Raw genomic sequence first — 25,872 nt, 5'->3', positions numbered from 1 at the left:
TTTGACCAGTGGTAAAGGGGTTGGAGGGGGTAGAGCGTGTTTGCACCAGTTGGTTAAAGGGTTTTGGAGGGGGTAGAGGTGTTTGACCAGTGGGTAAGGGGTTGGAGCGGGTAGAGGTGTTTGACCAGTGATTAAAGGGGTTTGAAGGGGGTAGAAGGTTGTATTGACCAGTGTTTAAAAGGTGTTGGAGGGGTTGGAGGTATTTTGACCAGTGGTAAAGGGTTGGAGGGTAGAGGTGGTTTGACCAGTGGTAAGGGTTGGAGGGGGAGAGGTATTTGACCAGTGTAAAGGGGTTGGAGGGGTAGAGGTATTTTGACCAGTGGTAAAGGGGGTTGGAGGGGGGTAGAGGTATTTGACCAGTGTAAAGGGGTGGAAGGGGTAGAGGTGTTACCAGTGGGTAAAGGGGTTTGGAGCGGGTAGAGGTGTTGACCAGTTAAAGGGTTGGAGGGGAAGAGGTGATTTGACCATGGTAAGGGTTGGAGCGGGTAGAGGTATTTGAACAGTGGTAAAGGGGTTGGAGGGGAAGAGTTATTTGACCAGTGGTAAAGGGTTGGAGTGGGTAGAGGTATTTGACCAGTGGTAAAGGGGTTGGAGGGGTAGAGGTATTTGACCAGTGGTAAAGCGGTTGGAGGGGTAGAGGTATTTGAACCGTGCGGTAAAGGGGTTGGAGGGGGTAGAGTGGTTTTTGACCAGTGGTACAAGGGCTTTGGAGGGGGGTAGAGGTATCTTGACCCAGTTGGTAAGGGGTTTGAAGGGGTAGAGGGTATTTGACCAGTGGTAAAGGGGTTAGGAGCGGGGTAGAGGTGTTTGACCAGTGGTAAAGGGGGTTGGAGCGGGTAGACGGTGTTTTGACCAGTGGTTAAAGGGGTTGGAGGGGGAAGAGGGGTTTGAACCAGTGGTAAATGGTTGGACGTGGTAAGGTATTTGACCAGTGGGTAGGGTGGAGGGGGTAGAGGTATTTGACCAGTGGTAAAGGGGTTGGCGGGGGGTAGAGTGTTTGACCCAGTGGGTTAAAGGGGTTGGAGGGGGTAGAGGTATTTGACAGTGGTAAAAAGGGGTTGGAGGGGGTAGAGGTGTTTGACCAGTAATAAAAAGGGGTTGGAGGGGGAAGAGTTATTATGACCAGTGGTAAAGGGGTTGGAGGGGAAGAGGTATTTGACCAGTGGTAAAGGGGTTGGGAGGGGGAAGAGGTGTTTTTACCAGTGGTAAAAGGGGTTGGAAGCGGGTAGAGCAGTATTGACCAGTGGTAAAGGGGTTTGAGGGGGGAAGAGGTATTTGGACCCAGTGGTAAAGGGGTTGGAGCGGTAGAGGTGTTTGACCAGTGGTAAAGGGGTTGGAGCGGGTAGAGGTATTTGGGACCAGTGGTAAAGGGGTTGAGGGGGGTAGGAGGTGTTTGACAGTGGCTAAAGGGTGTTGCGGGGGGTAGAGGTATTGACCAGTATAAAGGGGTTGGAGGAGAGAGAGATATATATATACACATAGTTAAAGGGGTTGGAGGGGGAAGAGGTTATTTGACCAGTGGTAAAGGTTGGAGGGGGAAGAGGTTGTTTGACCAGTGGTTAAAGGGGTTGGAGGGTAGAGGTATTTGACCAGTGGTAAAGGGGTTGGAGGGTGGTAAAGGTATTTGGACCAGTGGTAAAGGGGTTGGAGGCGCGGTGAGGTATTTGGACCAGTGGTATAAGGGGTGGAGGGGGAAGAGGTATTTAGACCAACCCCTTTACCACTGTCCAGCGGTTGGGAGCGGGTAGAGGTATTTGACCAGTGCGTAAAGGGGTTGGAGGAAGAGGTATTTGACCAAGGGTAAGGGGTGGAGGGGGTGAGGTATTTGACCAGTGGTAAAGGGGTTGGAGGGGGTTAGAAGTATTTGACCATGGTAAAGGGGTTGAGAGGGGAAGAGGAATTTGACCAGTGGTAAAGGGGTTGGAGGGAGGAAGAGTTATTTGACATGGTAAAAGGGTTGGAGGGGGAAGAGGTATTTTGACCAGTTGGTAAAAGGGGTTTGGAGGGGGTAGAGGTATTTGACCAGTGGTAAAGGGTTGGAGGGGGTAGAGGTATTTGACCAATGGTAAAGGGGTTGGGAGGGTTAGAGGTATTTGACCAGTGGTTAAAGGTTGGAGGGGAAGGGGTATTGACCAATGGTAAAGGGGTTTGGAGGGGTAGAGGTATTTTGACCAGTTGTGTAAAGGGTAGGAGGGGGAAAGAGGTTATTTGACCAGTGTAAAGGGGTGGAGGGGGTAGAGGTATTTGACAGTGGGTAAAGGGGTTGGAGGAGGGAAGAGGTGGTATTTGCCAGTGGTAAAAAGGGTTGGAGGGGAAGAGGTGTTGACCAGTGGTAAAGGGGTTGGAGGGGGTAGAGGTTATTTGACCAGTGGTAAAGGTGTTGGAGGGGGTAAGAGGTATTTTGACCAGTGGTAAAGGGGTGGGAAGGGGGGTATAGTGTTTGACCAGTTGGTAAAGGGGTTGGAGGGGGAATAGGTATTTGACCAGTGGGTAAAGGGGTGGGAAGAGGTTGTTTGACCAGTGGTTTAAGGGTGAGGGGAAGAGTTATTTGCCAGTGGTAAAAGGGGTTGGAGGGAGTAGAGGTATGATTCAGTTGGTAAAGGTGGTTGGAGGGGGTTAAAGGTAAATTGACCAGTGGTAAAGGGGTTGGAGGGGGTTAGAGGTGTTTGGGACAGTGGTTAAAGTGGTTGGAGGGGAAGAGCTTATTTGAACCAGTGGTAAAGGGGTTGGAGCGGGTAGAGGGTTTGACAGTGGGTAAAGGGGTTGGAGGGGGAAGAGTTATTTGACCAGTGGTAAAGGGGGTTGGGAGGGAGGAAGAGGTGTTTTGTACCAGTGGTAAAGGGTGGAGGGGGAAGAGTTATTTGACCAGTGGTAAAGGGTTATAGGGGGCGGTTAGAGGTATTTGACCAGTGGTAAAGGGGTTGGAGGGGGTAGAAGGATATGACCAGTGGTAAAGGGGTTTGAGCGGGTAGAGGTGGTCTTGACCAGTGGTAAAGGGGTTGGAGGGGGTTAGAGGTATTTTGACCAGTGGTTAAAGGTGTTGGAGGGGATAGAGGTATATTGACCAGTGGTAAAGGGTTGGGGGGAGGAGGGTAGTATTTGACCAGTGGTAAGGGGTTGGAGGGGGATAGAGTATTTGACCAGTGGTAAAGGGGTTTGGAAGGGGTAGAGGTATTTGACCAGTGGTAAAGGGGTTGGAGGGGGGTAGAGGTTATTTTTGACCAGTGGTAAAGGGGTTGGAGGGGGATAGAGGTAGTTTGACAGTGTAAAGGGATTGGAGGGGGAAGAGGTATTTGACCAGTGGTAAAGGATTGGGAGGGGAAGAGTATTGCAGTGGTTAAAGGGATTGGAGGCGTCAGAGGTATGTTGCTAAGCGTCGGTGGTGGAAGGGAAATGTGGAATATGGAGGTGTAGAAATTCCATTCAGGTCCTATTAGTTCTTCAGACTGCATCGGGAAAGGAAGGGAAAGGCCATTGGTGAATGGGGGTCTTAACCTTGATCATGTACGCATTCTGGACTCAGGGTATTGTGTGGGGGTCTGCTTTCATCAATGTTGGCCACTCTGATGGAAGGGAAGAGGATTTACCCTTCTGATTCTGTCACGTTCCTGACCTTATTTCCTTTATTTTGTCTTTGTTTAGTATGGTCAGGACGTGAGCTGGGTGGGCATTCTATGTTAGTGTTTCTATGTTTAGGTTCATTGTTAATTAGCCTGATATGGTTCTCAATTCAGGGGCAGGTGTTTTTACGTTTCCTCTGATTGAGAACCATATTAAGGTAGGCTGTTCACACCCGTTTGTTTGTGGGTGATTGTCTTCCGTGTCAGTGTTTGTACCACTGGGACTGTTTCGTTTGTCTAGTCTGTTCCTGTTAGTGCGTTCTTCGTTTATATGTAAGTTCTCATGTTCAGGTCGGTCTACGTCGTTTGTTATTTCTGTAATTTATCAAGTGTGTTTTCGTGTCGTCTTGTTTCAATAAAATCTCATTATGTATTCCACAAAAGCTGCGTTTTGGTCCGATCCCTGCTCCTCCTCAGACGAGGAGGAAACAATCGTTACAGAATCACCCACCAAACCAAGGACCAAGGAGCGGTGGAGAAGCAGCAGCAGCGCACGAAGGAGGAGATGGACATGGGAGGACGTTTTGGACGGCAAGGTTGCTACACATGGGAGGAGATCCTGGTGGAAAAGATCGCCTCCCATGGGAACAGCTGGAGGCAGTTAGGAGAGCAGAGGCAACCGGAGAGAGGAACCGGCGTTATGAAGGTACGCGGCTAGCACGGAAGCCTGTGAGTCAAGCCCAAAAAATTTCTTGGGGGGGTGGGCTAAAGGGTAGTTGTGCGAAGTCAGGTAGGGACCTGCGCCCACTTTCCCGATCTTACCGTGGAGAGCGAGAGTACGGGCAGACACCGTGTTATGCGGTAAGCGCACGGTGTCTCCTGTACGTGTGCATAGCCCGGTGCTGGTTATTCCACCTCCCCGCACTGGTAGGGCTAGATTGGGCATTGAGCCAGGTGCCATGAAGCCGGCTCAACGCATCTGGTCTCCAGTGCGTCTCCTCGGGCCGGCATACATGGCACCAGCCTTACGCATGGTGTCCCCGGTTCGCCAACACAGCCCAGTGCGGGTTATTCCACCTCCCCGCACTGGTCGGGCTACGGGGAGCATACAACCAGGTAAGGTTGGGCAGGCTCGGTGCTCAAGGGAGCCAGTACGCCTGCACGGTCCAGTATATCCGGCGCCACCTCCCCGCCCTAGCCCAGTACCACCAGTGCCAACACCACGCACCAGGCTTCCTGTGCGTCTCCAGAGCCCTGTTCCTCCTCCACACACTAGCCCTATGGTGCGTGTCTCCAGCCCGGTACCACCAGTTCCGACCACGCACCAAGCCTCCTGTGCGTCTCCAGAGTCCTGTGCGTCCTGTGCTGCTCCCCGCACTAGCCTTAAGGTGCGTGTCCTTAGCCCGGTACCTCCAGTTCCGGCACCACGCACCAGGCCTACCGTGCGCCTCAGCCGGCCAGAGTCTGCTGTCTGCCCAGCGGCGCCTGAACTGCCCGTCTGCCCAACGCCGTCTGAGCTGTCCGTCTGCCAAGGCACCGCCTGCGCTGTCCGTCTGTACTGAGCCTTCAAAGCCCCCGCTGTCCTGAGCCTTCAAAGCCGCCGTCTGTCCTGAGCTTCAAAGCCGCCTGTCTGTCCTGAGCCTTCAAAGCCGTCCGTCAGTCAGGAGCCGCTAGAGCCGTCCGCCAGACAGGAGCCGCTAGAGCCGTCCGCCAGACAGGAGCCGCTAGAGCTGTCCGCCAGACAGGAGCCCTAGAGCCTTCCGCCAGACAGGAGCCGCTAGAGCCTTCCGCCAGACATGAGCAGCCAGAGCCGTCCGCCAGCCATGAGCAGCCGGAGCCGTCCGCCAGCCATGAGCAGCAGAGCGTCCGCCAGCCATGAGCAGCCAGAGCCGTCGCCAGCCATGAGCAGCCAGAGCCGTCCGCCAGCCATGAGCAGCCAGAGCCGTCCGCCAGCCATGAGCAGCCAGAGCCGTCAGCCAAGCATGAGCAGCCAGAGCCGTCAGCCAGCCATGAGCAGCCAGAGCCGTCAGCCAGCCATGAGCAGCCAGAGCCGTCAGCCAGCCATGAGCAGCCAGAGCCGTCAGCAAGCCATGACCAGCCAGAGCCGTTAGACAGTCCGGAGCTGTCCCTCAGCCGGAGCTGTTCCTCAGTCCGGAGCTTGCCCCTCAGTCCGGAGCTGCCCCTCAGTCCGGAGCTGCCCTCAGTCCGGAGCTGCCCCTCAGTCCGAGCTCCCCTCAGTCCGGAGCTGCCCCTCAGTCTGGGTGCTCCCCTCAGTCCGGTGCTACCCCTCATCCCGGTGTTGCCCCTTAGTCCGTGCTGTCCTTATTAATCCAGGTGGGTTAATTTGGAGGGTGGCCATTGGAAGGAGGCTACGGAACGCGGGGATTGACTATGGTGGGGTGGGACAACGTCCTGAGCCAGAGCCGCCACCGTGGACAATGCCCACCCAGGCCCTCCCCTATAGGTTCGTTTTGCGGCCGGAGTCCGCACCTTGAGGTGGGGGTACTGTCCTGTCACGTTCCTGACCTTATTTCCTTTATTTTGTCTTTGTTTAGTATGGTCAGGACGTGAGCTGGGTGGGCATTCTATGTTATGTGTTTCTATGTTTAGGTTMATTGTTAATTAGCCTGATATGGTTCTCAATCAGGGGCAGGTGTTTTACGTTTCCTCTGATTGAGAACCATATTAAGGTAGGCTGTTCACACCGTTTGTTTGTGGGTGATTGTCTTCTGTGTCAGTGTTTGTACCACACGGGACTGTTTCGTTTGTCTAGTCTRTTCCTGTTCGTGCGTTCTTCGTTATATGTAAGTTCTCATGTTCAGGTCGGTCTACGTCGTTTGTTATTTTGTAAGAGGGCGGCAGAGACCATCCTAGAGACATTAACGACACCCAGGTGTGTCCTATTTAGTCATTATGATTTCCCTGTTAAAAGAGGTGTATTATGCTTATCCTTAACCACTGATTCCTCGTCTGGTCTCTTCTCTGCACCTGGGTTCAACCTCACCACATCACAGGTGAAGACAGATATGAGGCTGGAGCGCCTAGTGGTATTAGGAAAAATAATAAACATATCAAATCAAATTTATTTATATAGCCCTTCTTACATCAGCTGATATCTCAAAGTGCTGTACAGAAACCCAGCCTAAAACCCCAAACAGCAAAGAATGCAGGTGTAGAAGCACGGTGGCTAGGAAAAACTCCCTAGAAAGGCCAAAACCTAGGAAGAAACCTAGAGAGCAACCAGGCTTTGAGGGGTGGCCAGTCCTGGAGCAGTAGCACGGCCAGGTGTACTGGGGACAGCAAGGAGTCATCATGCTAGGTAGTCCTGAGGCATGGTCCTAGGGCTCAGGTCCTCCGAGAGAGAGAAAGAAAGAGAGAAAGAGATAATTAGAGAGAGCATACTTAAATTCGCACAGGACACCGGATAAGACAGAAGAAGTACTCCAGATATAACAAACTGACCCTAGCCCCCCGACACATAAACTACTGCAGCATAAATACTGGAGGCTGAGACAGGAGGGGTCAGGAGACACTTTGGCCCCATCCGATGATACCCCACCCACTTTGCCAGGATATAACCCCACCCACTTTGCCAAAGCACAGCCCCCACACGACTAGAGGGATATCTTCAACCACCAACTTACCATCCTGAGACAAGGCCGAGTATAGCCCACAAAGATCTCCGCCACGGCACAACCCAAGGGGGGGGGGCGCCAACCCAGACAGGAAGACCACGTCAGTGACTCAACCCACTCAAGTGACCCTCCTAGGGACGGCATGAAAGAGCACCAGTAAGCCAGTGACTAATTCCACATTGACCCCGGAACAAGAGTCAATTGTATTTATTTTAGTGGGGGCCATAGTTTTGTACTATACTATTCATTATTAACAGTTATAAACTGGGTAGTTCGAGCCCTGAATGCTATTTGACTGAAAGCCGTCGTATACAGTGTATTCGGAAAGTATTCAGACCCCTTGAATTTTTCCACATTTGTTACATTACAGACTTGTTCTAAAATGTTTTTTTCACCCTCATATACAGTATCTACACACAATAACCCATCATAACAAAGCAAAAACGTTTTTGGGAACATTTTGCACATCTATAACCATCCTGGAAATATCACATTTACATAAGTATTCAGACCYTTTACTAAGTATTTTGTTGAAGCACCACGATTACAGCCTCGAATATTCTTGGGTATGACGCTACAAGCTTGCCACACCTGTATTTGGGGAGTTTTTCCCATCCTTCTCTGCAGATCCTCTCAAGCTCTGTCATGTTGGATGGGGAGCGTTGTTGCACAACCTGGCACAGCCAGGTCTCTCCAGAGATGTTTGATCATGTTCAAGTCCGGGCTCTGGCTGGGCCACTCAAGGACATTCAGAGACTTGACCCGAATCCACTCCTGCGTTGTCTTKGCTGTGTGCTTCCTGACCAAGGCTTTTCTACACTGATTGTTCAGTTTGGCTGGGTGGCCAGCTCTAGGAAGAGTCTTGGTGGTTCCAAACTTCTTCCATTTAGAATGATGGAGGCCACAGCGTTCCTATGGGACCTTCAATGCTGCAGAAATGTTTTGGTACCCTTCCCCAGATCTGTGCCTCGACACAATCCGGTTTCGGAGCTCCACGGACAATTCCTTCAACCTTGTAGCTTGCTTTTTCCTCTGACTTGCACCGTCAACTGTGGGACCTTATCTAGACAGATGTATGCCTTTCCAATTTATCTCATATCAATTGAATTTRCCACWGGTGGACTCCAATCAAGTTGTAGAAACATCTCAAGGATGGTCAATGGCAACAGGATGCACCTGATCTCAATTTCGAGTCTCACAGCAAATGGTCTTAATACTTATGTAAATTAGGTATTCATGTTGTTTTTTCATAAATGTGCAAACATTTCTAAAAACCTGTTTTTGCTTTCTCCTTATGGGAGATTGATGAGGAAAAAAATTATTTGATCCATTTCAGAATAAGGCTGTAATGAAACAAATGTGGGAAAAGGGAACRGGTCTGAATTCTTCCCGAATGCACTGTATCAGACGGTATACCACGGGTATGACAAACATGTATGTCTATTGTCTACTGCTCTAATTACATTGGTAACCAGTTTATAATAGCAATAAGGCACCTCRGGGGTTTGTGGTATATTGCCAATATACCACAGCTAATGACTAAATCCAGGCACTCTGCATTGCGTCATGCATAAGAACAGCCCTTAGCCGTGGTATATTGGCCATATACCATACACTGTGGCTTTTTTGGTAAAATATAGCATGGTAGTTTTACGCTAATTTGGGATTATAAGCGTAAGAACTGCTCCCAGTCCATTTTCAGCAGTTTCTGGAGGTGCATTTGAAGATTGATGGCATATGGTAACATTTGGTGGACTTCTAACTCCTAGGGTTAGAATAACATGGCTTCCTTAACCCTGACTCTACATCCCACTGCATTCCACACACACACTTACCAACATTCTCAAAATCTACTGACCTTACTTATCCCCCACCTGCCATTCCACATGCAAACACACAAATCAAACTTGCACACACACACAAATTCACCAACCTGCTTCAACTTTTACCATTTTGACCCAACACCCACACCCTCTTCCATGCACCTCCTCACCAACCTGCTGCACATTTTCTGCACTCTTGTCATAGCTGACCTCATGTGTACCCAGTGTGTGTGTCTGGCTGGTAAGGGCACGTTTTCCCCAGCCCCTCCTTGTAGTAGACCCCTGGCCAACGAGATAACAGGCCAACTGGGACACAGGTGAGGCTAGGTCTGGGCTCTGAATAGAAACTGGGGACCAAAGGTGAAATTGCCATGGGGGGCAGGGGGACATGTCCTCCCCAATATTCAGGACAGGTCGATTCGTCTCCCGAAATAATTTAYTTAACATTACATAAAATAAAAAAATCACCCCCCCCCCCATTGATAATCCAGTTGTTATCAATGGAAAAATTAGTAGAATTGCAGGAAATTACATTTAATGGTCGACTTTGGGCATGAAAATCGGTCCAACTCTTCCTCTTTCTCAATTTTCAAACAGGAATGGGGTGTGCCTTTGCTGGTTCATTGATGTGTCGAACTGGTCATGCACGCCGTGACCGCCGTAGCTAGTTCATTAGCTAATCTAGCCACTTGTAGCTAGACAGTAACTCCTCCAGTATGTGTTGATATCATTTCACAGGATTTGTTTTTGGATGGAAGCTGCAGAGATTGGTGTGAAATGGCACTTCTGTTGCCAAATATCTTATTCATCCATTATTTATTTGATTAATTAAATGACCTCGTAGGATGGTGCATTGATCTGTGTTTTTGCCCAAAGTAAACCTTTAAAATAACTGTCCAKTGTTTCCAGATTTCTATGAAATATGACCTATAGTTTTCCTTCCAAATGTTTTTAATTAAGTATGTTAAACAAGCAGCAGGTAACCTAGTGGTTAGAGTGTTGGACTAGTGACCGAAAGGTTGCAAGTTCAAATCCCCGAGCTGACAAGGTAAAAATCTGTCRTTCTGGCTGAACAACGCAGTTAACCCACTGTTCCTAGGCTRTCATTGAAAATAAGAATTTGTTCTTAACTGACTTGCCTAGTAAAATAAACATTCTGTGTTGGAATGTTGTGAGTGTTCCCCAACAACAGAATTGTGTGGGCTTATACTGCCCAATAAAAATATTCATGTGAGTTGACCACTGATTGACCAGCTCTTCCTCCTCAGGAGGATTACATCATCCTCTTTGAGGAAACAGCAATCATTTTGAAATGGTATGTTTGAGRWACAAGTTTGAGGTGTTTATTTTTCTCCAATTTATGCTTTGGCCACAAATACATAGRATGAGTATRGGATGAGTCAACAACATAAATRTGAGAATTTCCACTGGACAGTTACTTTAAAACTGCAAACATTTCTCTGACTCATGACAAAATGTGTACCTATTTTTTTTTTTAAATGCATGTATATATGTCTGTTTCTTTTGGGGGTTTGGGGGKCCTTCCACTTATCCTTCCACTTATACTGTGTCATCAAAATACCAATCCACATACCCCTCAAAATACCCCTMAAGAGARGCATAATAAGTCATGTCAAACTGGACATACAGGAAATGCATTTTAAAATGTCCCCCCCCAAAATTGGTGAGCCCCACACACCCCCGTCTACTGTTCATCCCCCCCAAAATGTACACAACAATTTCACCCTTGCTGGGGAAAAACCACARCTGGGCCTGTATCCCAAATGGCACCATATTCCCTAATGTAGTTCACTACTTTTGACCAGGGCCCATAGGGAATAGGGTGCCATTTGGGGACTAGCCCTGTTAACTTCCTCTGTTTGCAATAAAGGCTAACCTCAAAGTAGTCTGCTAATACAAACAACCCCAGAGGTTAAATGCTTTCGAAACTACGACACAGTTTTTCAAACCACTTTGTAATAGATCAGTGTAAGGATTGTCTTCATAATATTATCAAAGTTTCTCTGGGGAGTGGGGACCCCTCGCGTTGGTTGATCAGGACTGAGCTTCTCATCTGACGGAGTAAACAAACATGGTGGGAGGGGTGTGTGCAGTGTTCGTAATTGCTAATGTGGCAATCTGGCAGTACTATCATCAGTGTGGGTCAGATTCTCTCCCTTGGTATATTGCACAGCTTTGTTCTGTGTCCGGTCTGAGTGACGCATGTGTATGTCTCTTCAACACTGCTGAAAATAACTAAAAACACTTCAAAGGAAAAAGCAAACGGAAGCAAATTTTCTTTCGAGACAAAACAGATTTAATTTTGTGTGTTTATGTTTGTGCATGGAAAAAACTAGAGGGTGGATGATGAGCAATGCCTCTTCTGAGAAATGTTGTCACTGTATACAAAAGAAAYACGTTAAAGGCTTTTGTGTTTTGTGAAACACTTAAGATTAGTTTCTGTAGTTTGCTTTATATCAGCAGTTTATACCTGTTTAGGAGAATGAGTATCCACCCCACAGTAGTATTTTCTCCATTGTTGAAGTTTTATACTGCCTCATCTATTGGAATCAAGTTGGTGACTGGCAAGGTATATTAAACATTTACAACTTTAAAGGTTTTCTTCACTGCACCTGGAATTGTGTTGGAAAACGACTAGAATATGAATGAAGGTCTCTAGTCAGCAATGACCGAGGACCGTTTTTTGGAAACCCTGCTGTAGATGTCCTGGAGGGCAGGCAGTATGCTCCCCGTGATGCGTTGGGCTGACCGCAGCACCCTCTGCATAGGCTTGTGGTTGCGGACGGTGCAATTGCCATACTAGGCGGTGATACAGCCGGACAGGATGATCTCAATGGTGTATCTGTAGAAAGTAATATAATAAATATTCTATGATTTTGTAGAGAGTCGTCTATGAATTGTATGTATTTTTAGCATATTTTATGCACACAACACTATTATATGCATTRTGTTTGTTGCTATGAAGTATCCTAAAAATACACTAAATGTCTCAATTTATTTTTAAAGGTCCAATGCAGTTTTTATCTTAATATCAAATCATTTCTGGGTAACAATTCAGTACCTTGCTATGATTGTATGCAATGAAAATGGTCAAAAATAAACAAAAATAGCTTCTCAAGCAAGTCTGGGAGTGGTCTGAGAATGGGAAAACTCAAAACTAGCTGTTACTGGCCCAGAGCTTATTCTAAAATTAAAACATTTCCTAATCAATCTACACACAAGACCCCATAATGACAAAGTGAAAACAGGTTTTTAGACATTTTTGCAGATGTATTTAAAAAAGAAATGCCTCACATAATTATTCAGACCCTTTGCTATGAGACTCGAAATTGAGCTCAGGTGCATCCTCTTTCCATTTATCATCTTTGAGATGTTTCTACAACTTGATTGGAGTCACCTGTGGTAAATTAAATTGATTGGACATGATTTGGAAAGGCACACCTGTCTATATAAGGTCCCACAGTTGACAGTGCATGTCAGAGAAAAAAMCAAGTCATGAGGTCAAAAGAATTGTCCGTAGAGCTCAGAGACATGATAGTGTTGAAGAACAGATCTGGGGAAGGTTACCAAAACTTTTCTGAGCATTGAATGTCCCCAAGAACATTGTGGCCTCCATCATTCTTAAATGGAAGAAATTTGGAACCACCAAGACTCWTCCTAGAGCTGGCCGCCTGGCCAAATTGAACAACCGGGGGAGAAGGGCCTTGGTCATGGAGGTGACCAAGAACGCTCCAGAGTTCCTCTGTGGAGATGGGAGAACCTTCCAGAAGTACAAYTGTCTCTGCAGCATTACACCAATCAGGCCTTTATGGCAGAGTGGCCAGACGGAAGCTACTCCTCTGTAAAAAGCACATGACAGCCCGCTTGCGGTTTGACAAAAGGTACCTAAAGGATTCAGACCATGACAAACAAGATTCTCTGRTCTGATGAAACCAAGATTTAACACTTTGGCTTGAATGCCAAGCGTCACGTCTGGAGKAAACCTGGCAGCACCATCACTACGGTGAAACATTGTGGTGGSAGTATCATGCTGTGGGAATGTTTTTCAGCAGCAGGGACTGGGAGACTAGTCAGGATCGAGGGAAAGATGAACAGAGCAAATTACAGAGATCCTTGATGAAAACTTGCTCCAGAGCGCTCAGGACCTCAGACTGGGGCGAAAGTTCATCTTCCAACAGGACAAAGACCCAAGGCACACAGCCAAGACAACGAAGAAGTGGCTTCGGGACAAGTCTCCGAATGTCCTTGAGTGGCCCAGCCAGAGTCTGGACTTGAACCTGATTGAACATACAGGTGTGCCAAGCTTGTAGCGTCAAACCAAAGAAGACTCGTTATTGTAATCGCTGCCAAAGGTGCTTTAACAAAGTACTGAGTAAAGGGTCTGAAAACTAAAGTAAATATGATCTTTCAGTTTGATTGTTTTTTATACATTTGCAAACATTTCAAAAAAACAATTTTTGCTTTGTCGTCAATGGGTATTGTGTGTAGATTGACGAGGGGGGAAAAAACTATAATTATAAATTGTAAAATAAGGCTGTAACTTAAAAAAATATGGAAAAGTCAAGGGGTCTGAATACTTTCCGAATGCACTGTATATACAGTTGAAGTCGGAACTTTACATACACCAACTACATACACCAACTACATTTAAACGACATTTAAAGTTTTTCACAATTCCTGACATTTAATCCTAATAAGAAATTCCCTGTCTTAGGTCAGTTAGGATCAACACTTTATTTTAAGAATGTGAAATGTCAGAATAATAGTAGAGAGAATGATTTATTTCAGCTTTTATTTCTTTCATCACATTCCCAGTGGGTCAGAAGTTTACATACACTCAATTAGTATTTGGTAGCATTGCCTTTAAATTGTTTAATTTGGGTCAAATGTTTAGGATAGCCTTCCACAAGCTCCCCACAATAAGTTGGGTGAATTTTGTCCCATTCCTCCTGACAGAGCTGGTGTAACTGAGTCAGCTTTGTTGGCCTCCTTGCTCGCACACGCTTTTTCAGTTCTGCCCACACATTTTCTATAGGGTTGAGGTCAGGACTTTGTGATGGCCAGTCCAATACCTTGACTTTGTTGTCCTTAAGCCATTTTGCCACAACTTTGGAAGTATGCATGGGGTCATTGTCCATTCGGAAGACCCATTTGGAACCAAGCTTTAACTTCCTGACTGATGTCTTGAGATGTTGCTTCAATATATCCAAATTATTTTCCATCCCCATGATKCCATCTATTTTGTGAAGTGCACCAGTCCCTCCTGCAGCAGAGCACCCCCACAACATGATGCTGTCACCCCCGTGCTTCACGKTTGGGGTGTTCTTCGGCTTGCAAGCCTCCCCGTTTTTCCTCCAAACATAACGATGGTCATTATGGCCAAACAGTTCTATTTTTGTTTCATCAGACCAGAGGACATTTCTCAAAAAAGTACAATCTTTGTCCCCACGTGCAGTTGCAAACCATAGTCTGGCTTTTTTATGGCGGCTTCTTCCTTGCTGAGCGGCCTTTCAGGTTATGTCAATATAGGACTCGTTGTACTGTGGATATAGATACTTTTGTACCTGTTTCCTCCAGCATATTCACAAGATGTGTTGCTGTTGTTCTGGGATTGATTTTCACTTTTCGCACCAAAGTACATTCATCTCTAGGAGACAGAACACGTCTCATTCCTGAGYGGTATGACAGCTGCGTGGTCCCATGGTGTTTATACTTGCGTACTATTGTTTGTACAGATGCACGTGGTACCTTCAGGCATTTGGGAATTGCTCCCAAGGATGAACCAGACTTGTGGAGGTCTACCATTTTCTTTCTGAGGTCTTGGCTGATTTCTTTTGATTTTCCTATGATGTCAAGCAACATCCACAGGTACACCTCCAATTGACTCAAATGATGTCAATTAGCCTATCAGAAGCTTCTAAAGCCATGACATCATTTTCTGTAATTTTCCAAGCTGTTTAAAGGCAAAGTCAATTTAGTGTATGTAAACTTCTGACCCACTGGAATTGTGATACAGTGAATTATAAGTGAAATTATCGGTCTGTAAACATTTGTTGGAAAAATTACGTGTCATGCCAAAACTATAGTTTGTTAACAAGAGTTTTAATGACTTCAACCAAAGTGTATGTAAACTTCGGACTTCAACTGTATATATATATATATATATATATATATATAAATCCAGGAAAATCTATTTTTTTTAATCTTCAGCTGACTGATTGAGTCCGCAACAGACCTTAAAGGTTTGGCTTATCCCCACCCCCTTCTTCGACATGCCACATTCTCAGAAATAAAGATACTGTTTCTTTTCAGTAGAAAAAAGACGCAAATAAATAGAAGTCCTGAGAAGAGTGCTAAAGCTGGAGAACAAAGACGTCTATCACGCACTCATTTCATTCTCTCCTTTTTCTTCACATTTAACGGGGTTTTAGAGAGTGTATAGGATGCATTCGAATGCAAAAGGGATGAAAAGAAGGTTCTTCCTCGCGGCAGGGGTCCTCGAAAGGATACGCACATAAACTAAAGTAGAAAGGGGAAGCCCCCCTTTACTCGCTCAGACACACACACACACACACACACAAACAGGCGCACACATGCACACACACAGACATGCACGGACGAACGCAAACACACACACACGAGCACATATACAGACGCACACAAATGCATGAGCTCACATATACAGTATACACACACACACACACAGAAACACACACATGCACGCACAAACGCACGCATGCACCACGAGCGCACACACACTCACACCAGTAGAAATAGCTCATGCACCACACGCGCACACACACATACACCAATGAAAATAGCTCCTGTACACTGAGGTTGGGGATTGGAATTAAAACCCAGCGAATGAAAGAAAAGAGGAGGAATGAGGGAAAGAAAAAACAATACCAACTGGGGAAAGGAAGTGAGAATGAAAGAGGGAGAAATATTTGAAAAGAGAGAGAACAATGATTGGGGATGGGAAGAGCATGGAGGATGTAAAAAGAAGACAAAGAATGTGCTTTGATAATAAACATACTGKGTGTATGGCTGAGGGTGATATTGTGGATGTCTGTGAAGTGTGAACACACCTTTTACTTGGGCATGAATTTAATGAATTTCTGCATATCTATATAATGCTATAATCCTACCTCATCCATGTTTCTGGTCCGTACATCTGGGCCTGTTTTGTAGGCTATGTGTAAAAGTATAGCCCTATGTGTTTTTAAGATTGCGAGGAGGTAGCTTGTTGAAAATTKAAAATGTTTGTGCAAATGCGTGTTTTGATGTGCACGTTCTTGCAAGTAGCCTATTGTTGAGGTTTTCTGGTTAGTGTGTGAGGGTATAAATAAATATGTGAATAAGTGAGTGAGGTGACTMTATAAATGTGTGAGTGAGGCCTGCTTTCCTGTGGACCAGGCTGCTTTGTGTGGCCCGCTGAAAGGCTCTGTGAAWAGAGCCGCCAGTCTGGTTCCCTTGCAGGGGAGTGAGTTTAGGGGGTCAGYACGGTCAGCCTTGGGATAAATGCACCCCATTGTCTGCATTAAGGAGATGCTCTCAGTAGGGAGTCTATAAACCTCAGTGGCTACACCAACACCCGGAGCTCTGGAGCTCCTTKGGGGGACCCAAAGGGACACCCAGCCAGAGAACAGGTTCAGGGCTGGGGGGACACCAGGAATGGAGAGTCCCTCTGGGTGGACAGATGGATGTCTGGCTCGCTGGGTGTCATCGGCTTGGGAGAGGACTCGGATAGCGCTACTGTTACATGTAGCACCCTCTGTAACCTTCCCACTGCCATCCACCCATCCCCGTCATCCTCTCTTTCCTCCCCTGAACAAGCGGCTACAGCGACAGGTCAGCCAACAACCCCCTCAGATTGTAACAGTTCCTGAGACCCCCAGAAAAGCCCCTGAACATCCCCAGAACACAAACCACCACAGAATAAGGCCTTTGTTTCAGGAGAACTGGAACAAGCTTCTCTTTTCCTTTACCGAGCTGGGGTGTAATGAGGTGTGTGTGTGTGTGTGTGTGTGTGTGTGTGTGTGTGTGTGTGTGTGTGTGTGTGTGTGTGTGTGTGTGTGTTGTGTGTGTGTGTGTGTGTGTGTGCGCATGTCCGTGCGTGCATGTGTGCGTGTTTGTTCAGGTATGCTTGTGTGTGGTCTGCATGCGTGTGGGGGCTTTGAGCTTCGTGGAATGTCCCTGCTCTCCCCTTCTCAGAGACATGAGATGGGCAAACATGAAATCAAAGTGGAAAAGCCTCACAAAGGGGTGCCAGGGGGATGATTAGTGTGGGGGAGGATTGAGGGGTACCTTGTCCCCCCGGCCTAGCCTCCCCTCATCTCGGGCCCCAGAAAGCACCAGGCCCCAGAGTGGCATGAAAAGAACCCTTATGAGGGACTTGGCTGTTCCGCCTGCCTCGGATTAAGGCCCAAACACACAGCCTGCCAGCCACGGTATATATATCTTTGTATTTTATCACTCACTCTCACCATCACAAGCTAGGGGGATGGATGCCTTTTAGCCAGCCACCTATTGTTAGATAGAAGCCATTCTCTATGGCTACCAATGTGTTTTTCACACATAGATACGAATAGAGACCACACACACACACACACACACTAAGACACAGACACACACATGCACACATGAACTCATTCACATGCATTTACGTGTCATACAGGTGTTCAGCACTAACAAACCATATTTGTGTTTTAAATACCAGAAAGTATTGTCCCCTTTCAAAGCAAAACCCTTTTTCTATGGCCAATATTATTGTGCAGTCGGCAAAGTAAATCGCCATGCTATCTAATCTGACATGGACAGAGCTTGATGTTGAAAGGAAACATATACCGGGTATTGTGGGGCGGCAGGGTAGCCTAGTGGTAAGAGTGTTGGACTAGTAACTGAAAGGTTGCAAGTTCAAATCCATGAGCTGACAAGGTACAAATCTGTCGTTCTGCCCCTGAACACCCACTAGGCTGTCATTGAAAATAAGAATTTGTTCTTAACTGACTTGCCTAGATAAATAAAAATTGTCCTCATACAGYTTGACATTTACTGTAAATGTGTATYGCTCCACACATGTAGGTTTCCTGAGGGCATTTGCGTTTAGTTGGGGTGTTCATACTGTGGGGGGTTGTGACAGTCTGTACCATTTTATGTGCTACTGTATACTGTACATTCAGTCTATAGAAGCTTTGTAGGGGCATCTATGTCTACAGCTGAAACTCCCTCCACCACGCACTCACACACCGCAGCCATCCCTGAACGTCTGAAAATAAAGAGATGTCACGCTCCAAATAGGATTGTGTTTTTGTCCAAAGGTAATGATGTATGGTTTATAAGAAGCCAGCCTGCTGGTGCTGCATGACTTGATGTGGGGAGATTGATGCCATAGGTAATACATAGGTAATACAGGTAATACATAGGTAATACATAGGTAATACATAGGTAATACATAGGTAATACATAGGTAATACATAGGTAATACATAGGTAATACATAGGTAATACAGGTAATACATAGGTAATACAGGTAATACATAGGTAATACATAGGTAATACATAGGTAATACAGGTAATACATAGGTAATACATAGGTAATACAGACGTCATGATCAGAGAGGGGAAGGAGAATTTATGGATTGTGCAGTTAGAGAAAGTTAAAAGGAAGGAGAGCCAAAACACTACCTTCACCTGGGCTTTTTTCCATGTTCTGTGAATAGAGAGAGAGCGAGGGAGGAAGAGCGATGTGTGTGTGTGTGTGTGTGTCTGTGTCTGTGAGTGTGCATGGAAAATGAGGAACTCTAGCTCTGCTCTGAGTCGCAGCTCAGCTCGCCGACGGGACCCTAAGGTCCGCTGGGGATTCTGAGGTGCAGCCGAGGTACTGTCTGCTCCCTAGAGCTTACATCTCATAAACTGCTATGAAATAATCACGACGGCTCGCCGGGTGGGCGAGGGGGGGGGGGGGGGGGGGGGCAAAGCAGCCTTTGTTCACCACACAGCCTTTACTTACGTGAGTGTGTGCGTGAGTGTGTGCGTGTGTGCATATGTGTTTGTGTTTGCACATAAGTGGGTGTAGCTGTGTACAGTACAGTAAATGTGAGCCTACACACACGTCAGCTGGCACTGCCACAGTTCCACCTGGCTTCTGGCTCTGGCAGCCATTTTCCTACTGTCGGCAACATGAGGTCATTGATTTGGTCATTACACAATCCTGCCGTTTGCTGCTCCCCTCTGACCATCACCATCTAGACCCTGCCGGGCGAGGAGTTTGTGTGTGTGTCTGAGCAAGGGGGGTGCCAATTAGTGAACCCTGAGACAGATTACCTGTTTATCCTGCAGCAGTAACAACGGCGGGGCCAGGGCGATGTCGGGTTCTTGGAAAGACCTGTGTGTTTATCCAACGTTCCTGTGATGTCACTGTCTGGAGACAAAATGATTGTCTGAATGGTTTCCAGCTCCTTCGTCATTCACCCTGACCAGGCCACTACGCCTTGTTTTACCCTGTCATTCATCTGCTAGAAATTATCTCAGTTCCAGGAGTGCTAAAATCASTATTATAAACTGGGTGGTGCGAGCCCTGAATGCTGATTGGCTGACAGGCGTGGTAYATCAGACCGTATACCCTCCCCTCCCTCTCTCCCTCACCCCCTCCATCTCCCTTTGCTATGGACCTCAGTGATCACTGTCCCATAGTCTGTCAGAAACGCAAAGTTGAAAAAGAAAAGGAGAGCCGCACACTCTAGGAGCTCAGATGCAATAATTTAACATCAACAGCCACGCTGTCTTCATTAGGGTATAATGACAAAACTGTGGTTCACATAAGCAAAAAGTCCCGAAGGGGTGTGGTATATTGCCAATATACCCCGGCTAAGGGCTGTTCTTACGCACAACGCAACGCAGAGTGCTAGGACACAGCCCTTAGTGTCACGCCCTGACCATAGAGAGCGTTTTATTCTCTATGTTGGTTAGGTCGGGGTGTGACTAGGGTGGGTTATCTAGGTGAATATATATATCTATGTTGGCCTGGTATGGTTCCCAATCAGAGGCGGCTGTTTATCGTTGTCTCTGATTGGGGATCATATTTAGGCAGCCATTTCCCCATTGTGCTTTGTGGGATCTTGTCTAGGTATAGTTGCCTGCTGTCACGCCCTGACCTTAGAGAGCCTTTTTATGTCTCTATTTGGTTTGGTCAGGGTGTGATTTGGGTGGGCATTCTATGTTCTTTATTTCTATGTTTTGTATTTCTATGTTTTGGCTGGGTATGGTTCTCAATCAGGGACAGCTGTCTATCGTTGTCTCTGATTGGGAATCATACTTAGGCAGCCTTTTTTCCTTTGGTGTTTGTGGGTAGTTATCTTTGTTAGTGGCACTAATGCCCTGTTAAGCTTCACGGTCGTTTCTTTGTTTTCTTGTTTTGTTGGCGACATTTACTAAAATGAAAGAAAATGTACGCTCACAACGCTGCACCTTGGTCTCCTTCCGACGACGGCCGTGACACCTGCGAGCACTACATGAGCTTCACGTTTCGTTTTGCGCTTTATTGTTTTCTTTGAGTTTCACTTCCAAATAAAGAGGATGGAACCATACCACGCTGTATCTTGGTCCACTCATTATAACGAATGTGACAGTTAGCCGTGGTATATTGTCCATATATCACAAACCAAGAGGTGCCTTATTGCTATTATAAACTGGTTACCAACGTAATTAGAGCAGTAAAAACACATGTTTTGTCATACCCGTGGTATACGGTCTGATATACCACGGCTTTCAGCCAATCAGAATTCAGGGCTCGAACCACCCAGTTTATATAGAGTTTGAAAGGACACACAGATTCTGTAATCATGACTGTGTGTGTTGTGTCTGTAATCATGGCCGGCTGTGGCTTGATTTCATTGGTCGATTTATAGATATAAATATAACATATAAAAAAGCATTCATTTAGTAATTAAAACGTTGTTATTAAATTGTAGTGTGGCTCTCCTTTTCTTTTTCAAGTGCTCTACTCCGCTAGCCAGCACCAGGCCTATGCAGGTGTGCGTTTCTTCCACCTCCAGAAACACAAAGTTGCCTAAAACTATACCACGCCATATCACTGAGAGAAACATTAAACACTTCCACAAGCAAGGGTTCTTACATGACATTTACCATTAAGGCTTACTTAGTGTTAATGACACTCCGGAAGCGGAACTTGTCCTTGAACAGTTCTTTAGTACGTTCATCTCTGTATCTGATAAACATGCTCCTATGAAGAGATGAAGAATTAAAGATAGAGCCAACCCTTGGTTCAGGCCTGAACTTGCTGAGTTAATTCAGCTAAGGAACAAAGCTTGGTCTGAAGCCAGACACTCTGGTAGTTCTGTTAACTGGCTCACTTTCAGACAACTTAGAAACACATTTACTGCTTCCAGAAAAAGGGCTAAATCGAATTTCATTAATTCCATTTCTGACCCTCTTGGCGCTCCAGCTAAGTTATGGAAGGCTATTAAATCCCCAAAAAGAAGCAGCCACACAGTCGGGTTCGCAACTTACTATTGAGAGTGAGAACAATAGCATACACAAGGTGCAATTTTGAAATGTGTTTGTGCATCAGCAGTCRCTCAATTAGCCCGTCAGCTATTTGTTTTTAGATTGGTAAGTTAGTTTAGCTGCCAGCTATCTAAACTTATAGTAAGCATGTTCGAATTACAGACCGGGTTGGGGCCCATTTTTCAGCAGTAATAATACAAAACTTGCAAACATTTGCCTCCACCCCATGGCAAAAGTACCTGTAAAATGGATGTGGGTACGCAACCCACGAGCCACTGCGGCCCCTCATGATAAGTTCCGTTTTTTTRTGGCCCTCACCCTCATCAAAGTTGGCCATTCCTGACCTAGACCAAGCGGCCTGTGTCTGGTTAAAATATTACCTGCACATCAGAAGTCAATGTATATCTGTTGATATAGTTCAGTCTAATTTTCTTGACATAACCAAAGGAGTGCCACAAAGCTCAAAATGAGGCCCTTACATCTCTGTGCGGATGACACAGTTATTTATTCCTGTGTCCTCTYAGTGCAGCAGGCCATTCACAACCTTCAGCTTGGCTTTGACTAAATTCAAGAATCGCTCACCAATCTTAAAAAAGTGCTAAATGTTGATAAAATCAATTGTATGATTTTCTCCAGGTCAATTGGCATGCTGACTACAGGAATGTCCACCAGAGCTGTTGCCAGAGAATTGAATGTTAATTTCTCTACCAACGTCGTTTTCGAGAATTTGGAGGTATGTCCAACCGGCCTCACAACCACAGACCACGTGTAACCACGCCAGCCCAGGACCTCCACATCCGGCTTCTTCACCTGCAGGATCRTCTGAGACCAGCCACCCGAACAGCTGATGAATCTGTGGGTTTTCACAACTGAAGAATTTCTGTGCAAACTGTCAGAAACTGTCTCAGGGAAGCTCATCTGCGTGCTCATCATCCTCACCAGGGTCTTGACCTGACTGCAGTTTGACATCGTAACAGACTTCGGTGGGGAAATGCTCACCTTCGATGGCTACTGGCACGCTGGAGAAGTGTGCTCGTCATGGATGAATCCTGGTTTCAAATGTACTGGGCAGATGCCAGACAGCGTGTATGGCGTTGTGTGGGCGAGCAGTTTGCTGATGTCAACATTGTGGACAGAGTGCCCCATGGTGGCGGTGAGGTTATGATATATGGGCAGGCATAATCTACGGACACCGAACACAATTTCCATTTTATCGATTGCAATTTGAATGCAGAGAYACTGTGACGAGATCCTGAGGCACGTTGTCATACCATTCATCTGCCACCATCACCTCATGTTTCAGCATGATAATGCAGGCCTCATGTCGCAAGGATCTGTACACAATTCCTGGAAGCTGAAAATGTCCCAGTTCTTCCATGGTCTGTCTACTCACCAGACATGTCACCCACTGAGCTGTTTGGGATGCTCTGGATCAAAGTGTACTACAGTGTGTTCCAGTACCAGTCAATGTCCAGCAAATTCGCACAGTCATTGAAGAGGAGTGGGACAACATTCCACAGGCCACAATCAACAGCCTGATCAACTCTATGCGAAGGAGATGTGTCGCTCTGCATGAAGCAAACGATGGTCACACCAGATGCTAACTGGTTTTCTGATCCAYGCCCATACCTTTTTTTAAAAGGTGTCTTTGACCAACAGATGCATATCTGTATTCCCAGTCATGTGAAATCCATAGATTAGGGCCTAATGAATTTATATGAACTGTAACTCAATAAAATATTTTAAATTGTTGCTTGTTGCATTTATATTTTTGTTCAGTGTATATAAAGCACTTCTCCAGAAACTTCCATACTAGCTCACCTCACTTCTAATTTGGAAATCTAGTAACTATAATACGCCCTCTCAAGGCTGGTTGGTATTAGAGGTTTCACAGGTCTCCTGTGAGTTGGGGAAGACTGCTTTCAGTTACTATGCCCCTCAGACCTGGAATGACCTACAGGTCACTCTAAAACGTGATTCTTTGTTCCCAAAAGGTGAATGTAGGGCTATGATAATTTTTTATTTCACTTTATTTAACCAGGTAGGCCAGTTGAGAACAAGTTCTCATTTACAACTGYGACCTGCTGTCACGCCCTGGCCATAGAAAGGCTTTTATTCTCTATTTTGGTTAGGCCAGGGTGTGACTAGGGTGGGCATTCTAGTTTCTTTATTTCTATGTTTTCTATTTCTTTGTGTTTGGCCTGGTGTGGATCTCAATCAGAGGCAGCTGTCTATCGTTGTCTCTGATTGAGAACCATACTTAGGTAGCCCTTTTCTCCACCTGTCTTGGTGGGAAGTTAACTTTGTTTAGGGCACATAGCCTTTAGCTTCACGGTTTGTTTTTGTAGTGTTTATTGTTTTTGTTCGGCGTCATTTTTATTAATAAAAAGAAAATGTACGCTCACCACACTGCACCTTGGTCCTCTTCTTTTAACGGCCGTGACACCTGGCCAAGATAAAGCACAGCAGTGCGACAAAAACAACAACACAGAGTTACACATGGGATAAACAAACGTACAGTCAATAACACAATAATAATACCAATAATACCAATAATAACCCTTACCAATGAAAACTACACTTGTTTTGATTGATTGTATGTATTTGTTTCTACTGCACTTTTAAATGTAATGTAATTGATTTATTTGAAATGTTGTAACTGTAATTTGTAATGATCATGCATGAATAGTTATTCACATTGCTTGAACTGTTGTTCTCAGGGCACCATTGGAAAAGGACCCTGGTTTCAATCAGTTCCCCTGGTTAAATAAAGGTTAATACGTGTAGGTGTGTTGACGTGTTAGTGACTTGGTATTAATGAACTCTCCAGCTATAGACCTCACTCACTTATTTGGCACAGGAGACAACCTTCTCTCTCTCTCTCTCTCTCTCTCTCTCTTTTTTTGTCTTTCTTTCCTTTCTCTCTCTTTCTCTTTCCTCTAAGATTAATCCATGGCCTACTCTAGAGAGAGGTTCATTTTGAAGATTGCTGAAGGATTTCAAAGGCTCTTAAAGGGTGAGATAGTCATGCTTAGGCCTCATTATAGTGGCTGGGGAGAGAGAGAAGACAGGAAATAGTTTTGTTCTGCTAAGAGAGCAGTAGCAGTCGGGCTAAGTGAACATGCTGTCAAAGAGAGAAAGTGAGAGAGMCATTTGTTCTGTGATTAGCACAGTGAGTGCTCTCAGCTCCTCCACTGTTCTCTACTTAATTAGCAATTATTATCTAGAGGAGTGGAGGCCTTAGATGAGCAGACAGGCTTTAATCTTGTTCTTCCTCTGGCTGGATCCAACATGTACAGTACCTTATGAGCTACTCTGGGGATCTTGAATTGTAGAGAAATAAGTTTACCACAATTGACCGTGTTTAACATCAATCTCAGTGGCTGTTAGACTTTTTCAGCCATATGGACATGGAATTGTTTTAGCAATTTCTCTCTCTCTCTCTCTCTCTCTCTCTCTCTCTCCTCTCCTCTCTCTCTCTCTCTTCTCTCTCGTCTCTCTCTCTCCTCCTCTCTCTCTCTCTCTCTCTCTCTCTCTCTGCTCTCGTCTCTCCTCTCTCTCTCTCTCTCTCTCGCTCTCTCTCTTCTCTCCTCTCCTCTCTCGCTTGGCCTCTCTCTCTCTGCTCTCTCTCTTCTCTCTCTCTCTCTCTCTCCTCTCTCTCTCTCTCTCCTCTCTCTCTCTCCTCTCTCTCTCTCTCTCTCTCTCTTCTCCTCCGCTCTCTCTGCTCTCTTTCTCTCTCTCTCTCTCTCTCTCTCTCTCTCTCTCTCTCTCTCTCTCTCTCTCTCATATCTCTCCTTCTCTCCTCTCTCTCTCTCTTTTCTCTCTCTCTCTCTCTCATATATATATATATGAAACGGCAGATTTTTAATGGAATATCTACATAGGCATACAGAGGCCCATTATCAGCAACCATCACTCAATTAGCCTTTTAAAATGATAAACTTGGATTAGCTAACACAACGTGACATTGGAACACAGGAGTGATGGTTGCCAATAATGGGCCTCTGTACGCCTATATATATAAATATATTTTCCTCTCTCCTATCCATTGCCTGCCATAATATCGAGAGAGCATTCTGATTGTGTCTTCTTGCTGCTCTAAGACATCTCAGCCATACCAAATCTCTTAGAAGCGCGAGGCGAAAGGGGAAGAATTCGGCTTAGTCCTGGAATGGCTTGGATAGCGGGCCCCTTCTGAGTTTCCTTCAACTTTTCATTTTGCAGAGTGCCGTGGTAGATTTACTGTAATCTGGCAGATCAAAGGCAATGAGTTCAGTCCTATTCCCATAATCCGGTTTGATGGTGA

Source organism: Salvelinus sp. IW2-2015, linkage group LG8 (genome assembly GCF_002910315.2).
Source record: "Salvelinus sp. IW2-2015 linkage group LG8, ASM291031v2, whole genome shotgun sequence".
NCBI classification, from domain to species: domain Eukaryota; kingdom Metazoa; phylum Chordata; class Actinopteri; order Salmoniformes; family Salmonidae; genus Salvelinus; species Salvelinus sp. IW2-2015.
This window is presented reverse-complemented; position numbering follows the sequence as displayed.